Genomic DNA, 6,165 nt, shown 5'->3' with positions numbered 1-6,165 from the left:
TAGCCCTTAAGGGGCACTTTACATGTCTCCTTATCTTTTGGGCCCTACCATCGAGACAAATATAGCAAGTGCTGAGAAGAAACGCTAGAACAAACTTAGTCACCACTAACGGGACTATTTTCTATGACTATGTCCCACCGCTGCAACTCCTGTGTAGCCAGAATCTACAGCTTGACCGCCATAAAAAACCCAACCAGTGGAGGTCAAGTTTGTCCAGTTTGAAGTCACCACTAGTCAGCAAACTTATCAACTCGGAAAGGGATCAACACCGTATCGCCTTTCGCGAGCTGTCATTGCCTTTCGCGCGCTGTCAATCGCGAGGCGAGGCGTTTACGTTACGGCACAGTTACGGTGCGGATAATGTGCGGTGCAGTATGGAGTTTCATACAAAGAATACTGATCGCCTCGAGTTGATACGGTTACGATCCCTTTCCGGGTTGATAATTGTGCGACAACCTTTATAGACTATTTGATCAACGGGACTATTCCCACCTCTCGTTCCCACCATTACAACTCCCGTGTAGCCAGGATCTACAGCTTGACCGCCAATAAAGACCCAACCAGTGAAGGTCAAATTAGTCCCGGGGGAAAGTTAAACTGTCATTGGACCCGCAACGAAATTATTCAGAAGATGGTTCAGGTTTTTTGATCAGTAGTTTAGTTACTAAAGGCGAGTTACTCTACTAACCGACTAGTGTGAACAAGGCTTAAGAGCTAGTTTACGAGCTATCATAGCTATACGCGAGCTATCTACACTTTACGATGCTGTAAAGCTGTATTTTTTATCGTCAAAACTATGAAGGCTGTATAGTAGTTTTCCTTTGTGCTGGCGCGGCAGTAAAAACCATTATCCGTCAAAATATTCCACAGATTAATAAAGGAAAACTGGCGGGAGATTCGAATGGAAAATAAAATGTTTAATGCAGGTTATTAAAAATGAGTTGGGGTTTTTCGGAGTGCTTGTTTATTTGGGCGTAAAGTTAAGATAAAAATGTGATGTAGGTTAGAAATAACTATACTTTAGTGTTTTTAGAGGCGAAAATTTGAGGTTACAACTTTGATAGTAAGGCCAAAGTTCCCCTATATACAGTTTCAATAACAGTTTAGGTACCAAAACCTAGGAATATTTCATACTTTTATTTACTTTTCTGTACTAAACTTATGTATTTATGTGTACATGTTTTTTATGCAGAACAAGGCAGGTATTTTACCCCATACTCAATATGTTTATTGTTTCCATAATAACAGTAATGTAGAATTGTAGATGTTACAGTGTGTTAACACTGATCAGTCTAGGATGGTTAGAGTCAATAGTAGAGATGAAACGGATATCCGGTAACTATCCGGTAGGCCGGATATCCGGCCTAAATTTACTATCCGGCCGGATACCGGATAGTAACTCACTATCCGGCCGGATACCGGATAGTAACTCACTATCCGGCCGGATACCGGATATTAAAAAACTACGACAATTTCCTATTAATAAAATGAAATACATTAAATCTTTGGGGTAAACAAATATCAATAAAATGCCTTATAACAATGACGGCTTTTAGTAAAAGTCCAAAAAGTTACAAAAAAGCCATATTAAGGCCTTTCAAAAAACTAATTTCTTTTTCTGGGCTATTATCTCTAATGACGAATACATAAATGGTAAATATCTGTTAATGTCAAAATATTGCCAAATAAATTTTCGCTATTCAATCACACACTCACGATGGCAACCAAAATCGCCCGAATTAATCTGCCCCCTAGACAAGTGGCAAAATCTGACATTCTATTCGGATGAATTCGATTTTCGAAAAGTGACTAGTCTAGTCTACTAATAGACCCACTGATCGCGTTCGAAACACCTGTGCGGCGCTAAACTCGTCACGACATGCAACGAGACAATGGGCCAACTATCCGGCCGCCGGATATCCGGCTATCCGGCCTAGCAGCTGGCCGGATATCCGGTATCCGGCCAAACAACTATCCGTTTCATCACTAGTCAATAGGCACTTACAGGGCAGGAAATGTATCTGCCCTGTAAGTGCCTATTCACTCCCGCTTTGAAAAGGCCCGGATTATAGGTAGGCTGTTCGGGAGAGACAGCAGCAAGCAGCGAATTCCAATCCCTAGCTGTTCGCATTGTGAAAGAGTTTCATTTATTTGAAGTATTTTATGACATGGCCTTTCTAATAAAATTTATAGTCATGTACTTACATTCCAGTCCTCTAAATAAAATCTAGGAATAATAGAAAACTACTCTATTATTTAATATTTTACAGTCGTTGAGCACAAGTCTAGGTTATTATAGGGGTAGAACAATACAATGCATTATAGACATACCTACTTTATTCATTCATATGCACTAGGACCACTGCTATTCGATTCCCATTCTTAATTATTGAAAAATTAAAAAGGTGTGGGTTTGTTGTGGTCTAAGTTAAAGTACGTAGCGATTAAAGGACGTCGCACATTTATCAACCCGGAAATATCAACTCGAGGCGGTCAGTATTCTTTGTATGAAACTCCATACTGCAACGCACACTTATCCGCACCGTAACGTAAACGTCTCTCCTCGCAATTGACAGCGCGTGAAAGGCGATCACAGCTCACGAAAGGCGATACGGTGTTGATCCCTTTATGTTAGGGCTATATTTCACCGAGACACCATGGCGGCGCAACCAGTCGCCGGCTACCAACAAAATGTACACAGCTCTATAGAGAGTTACAGTCACCTGGTGTCCGTTTGGTTGCGCAAAGCTGTATACATTTTGTTGGTAGCGGCGACTGGTTGCGCCGCCATGGTGGCCCGGTAAAATATAGCCCTTACGGTACGGTGCGGTTAATAAGTGTGCGATGCATTACGGAGTTTCATACAAAAAATACTGACCGCTTCGAGTTGATACGGTCACGATCCGTTTCGGGGTCGATAAGTGTGCTTCAACTTTTAAACTCAGTCAGTATTTAAAACATTTTAGACAAAAAGGGGTTTTCTGTAATTTTCCATAGTCCATCATAAATTTTAAAATATAAAGCTTGTAAAAACGCGTTTCGTTTCTTCTTCGCGCCACAGCAAACCGAGGTATTGTTTTAAGTCGTTGCGTTTTGTTCTTTGCCCCATTGTAAGCGGCCAGGTGTTCGCATTTCCCGTTTTACACTTTTGTGTGCTGATTTTTAGGGTTCCGTGTGAAGTGGGGTTCTGTAGAGTTAACTGAATGTTTATTTAGTTAGGAGCAGTTGTAGTTAGGTTAGATCTGGGGGAATGAGCTATTTTAGCAAGTACAGTTATCGAGAAGTAATAGAAATTTCTCGAATAACTGTCTTCAAAATTACGTAAGTGTCTGAGGTAGGTATATGGTCGCGGTACGGGACGGTGTTGTTGTATCGTAATCTTAGAAACTAAACACCTACAAACTTGAAATTTGGCAGGTAGGTCCTTATAGGGTGTAGACATCCGCTAAGAAGGAATTTTACGAAACTACACACCTTAGGGGGTAAAACGGGGGTTGGAAGTTTGTATGAAAGTCCTACGTTTTTACGCGTACGAAGTCGCGGGCGGCCGCTAGTTAAAGAATATAATATGTATAATAGAATAGTGACTGAGTTTCTTGCGCTGCTTCTTCTCAGCACTGGCCCATTTATTGTCCTAAAGCAGTGGTAGGGTTAATACTGGGACGTGTAAAAGTGTTTTTTAAAAGCCTATTTGCATTAATAAATGAGTTTTTATGAGCTTTTAATATGATCTATACTAATATTATAAATGCGAAAGTAACTCGTCTGTCTCGCTTTCACGCCTAAACCACCGAACCGATTTTGATGAAATTTGGAATAAAGATAGTTTGAGTCCCGGGAAAGGACATAGGATAGCTTTTATCCCGGTTTTTGAAACAGGGACGCGCGCGATAAAGTTTTTCTGTGACAGACAAAATTCCACGCGGGCGAAGCCGCATGCGGAAAGCTATTTTTGAAATCATCACCAGTGAGAAACATTACTCTTTTTAACCACAATCGGGTAATAATAACGTAGGAAAATGGTAATAACCAATTTCAGCCGTTATAAAGGACAGAGATTGATCGAATTCATAATACAAACCAAATAAATTAGAAAGTTATAGGCTTCGAAGTCTGTCAAGGGACTCAGTAACCCCTCTTGCTCTCTCTTTTGCCCGCGGTTTTACTCGGGTGGATACTTATCATAGAACTAGCGGCCGCCCGCGACTTCGTACGCATGGATCCCGTTTTACCCCCTTAGGGGTGGAGTTTCGTAAAATCCTTTCTTAGCGGATCCCTACGTCATAACATCTACCTGCATGCCAAATTTCAGCCCGATCCGTCCAGTGGTTTGGGCTGTGCGTTGATAGATCACAATGTCAGTCAGTCAGTCAGTCACCTTTGAGTTATAATATTTAGATTTAAATGAAATGATAGTAGGCTTTTCTGTGACTATAAAAACAGAATTTCAAACCAAAAGCATTAATAAGATTTTTTGTTTGCGTGTTTTCAAATATTTACGAACGATGGAATATCGTAGACTCTTTCATCCCCTATTTCACCCCATCAATTTAACTGAATTATTAATTAAGATATGGGAAAAACAATTTTTATGATTACTAATATCGTTCAATGAAAGCGATAAAACGTTGTCATCTTCAGAATATTTCAGAATTCACCCCCAAAACTTCCTTAAAGGGAGAAATGGGGTGACAAGGTCTAAAAATCAACATTTGTATGGATTTATCGACTTTCTGAGACAACGAAATTCAAGCGGGCGAAAGCTAAAAACGATAATATAATTTTTAAATGATTATACGTTTTTTTTTTTGTAACTTACTATTTTTATAATACTCAATGTCTACTTCGAAGTTTTTGATTGGAAAATATTGGAAACCTACATTTACCCGGAAAAAATACATAAAATCTACCGTCTTCAACCCTACTATGTCAGGTATATCGTTATAAATAGAAAATTAATTGATTCCTTCACAAAATAAGAAAATGGCTAGGTGAGCTAATAACAGAGGGAACTATGTCTGTCCCTTTCTGACAAGGTACAAAGGTGACATGAGCGAGAGAGATAACGCAACAAATGAGCGGCGTTCATTAGGCATTCAGAAAATGAAACTCAATCATATTATTTCTCGGCGCGTTTAGAAGTGGATGAGTTTATTCAGTATTGAAACATCACATCAATTACTTTTATTTTATAGATCACTAGCGACCCGCCCCTGCTTCGCTCAGGTACAGTGTACTATACCTAAAAACCGTCCTCGTGAATCACTCTATCAATTTAAAAAAAACATCAAAATACATTGCGTAGTTTTAAAGATCTAAGCATACATAGGAACAGACAGGAAAGCGACTTTGTTTTAAACTATGTAGTGATTTACAAAATACAAAACAAAATGGTACCTTTTTACTAGGACTCGATAATTTATTAATCTTTCGTCAAATCCCTCCGTCAACTAAATTTTTCAAATGTTTTTGTTCGAAATATCTACGGATTTCGATGTTTTTACATTTTTAACCGACTTCATCATAATAATTTATTGTTTTTATGACTATTTAAACGATTTGTTAGATGAATTTCGCGAAAGCTTTATTCAGTTGCAGCGAATTAAATATTAACGCTATTTATGTGCTATTTTTTGCAGTAAAAATGTTGCCAGAGGTGGTCAATACAATGATTTTAAATCAAGCTACACTGTGGCGTCTTTATTGTTGTATAGGTATATATTATACACAGTAAATGTTACGCTAAAGACTCTTCTACATTTAAGGCAGAATAGACTGTCATCCATCATCATGAAATCCATTTTGTTAAAACATCAGAAAAATACTGAATTTAAAATCTTGGCTCTCTCTCCGATAAAGCCGTCCGCTCTAGTTACGTCAGAAATAAAATTAAGAAAGCTTTGAGCAGTGTAGGTAATTCAGTTACACGACGCAAAGGCATAGTTGCATTATGTGGTATTATAAGTATGTTATATTATAAGTATGTTACAATTACAATGTTATATTACTAGCTTTTCTCCCCGGCTTCGTCCGTGTACCATTTTTTTCCCCTCGGTACCTCCAACCAGGTACACATTAATTCAAAATAATAAAAAATATTAACTTTTATGTTAAATTTAATTTAATACGCTACGAAAACGACGCATGTTTTTCACCTTGTTCTTA

This window comes from Ostrinia furnacalis, unplaced genomic scaffold (genome assembly GCF_004193835.3).
Source record: "Ostrinia furnacalis isolate ACB-3 unplaced genomic scaffold, ASM419383v2 OfSCF5553, whole genome shotgun sequence".
NCBI classification, from domain to species: domain Eukaryota; kingdom Metazoa; phylum Arthropoda; class Insecta; order Lepidoptera; family Crambidae; genus Ostrinia; species Ostrinia furnacalis.
Note: the sequence above shows the minus strand (reverse complement) of the source record.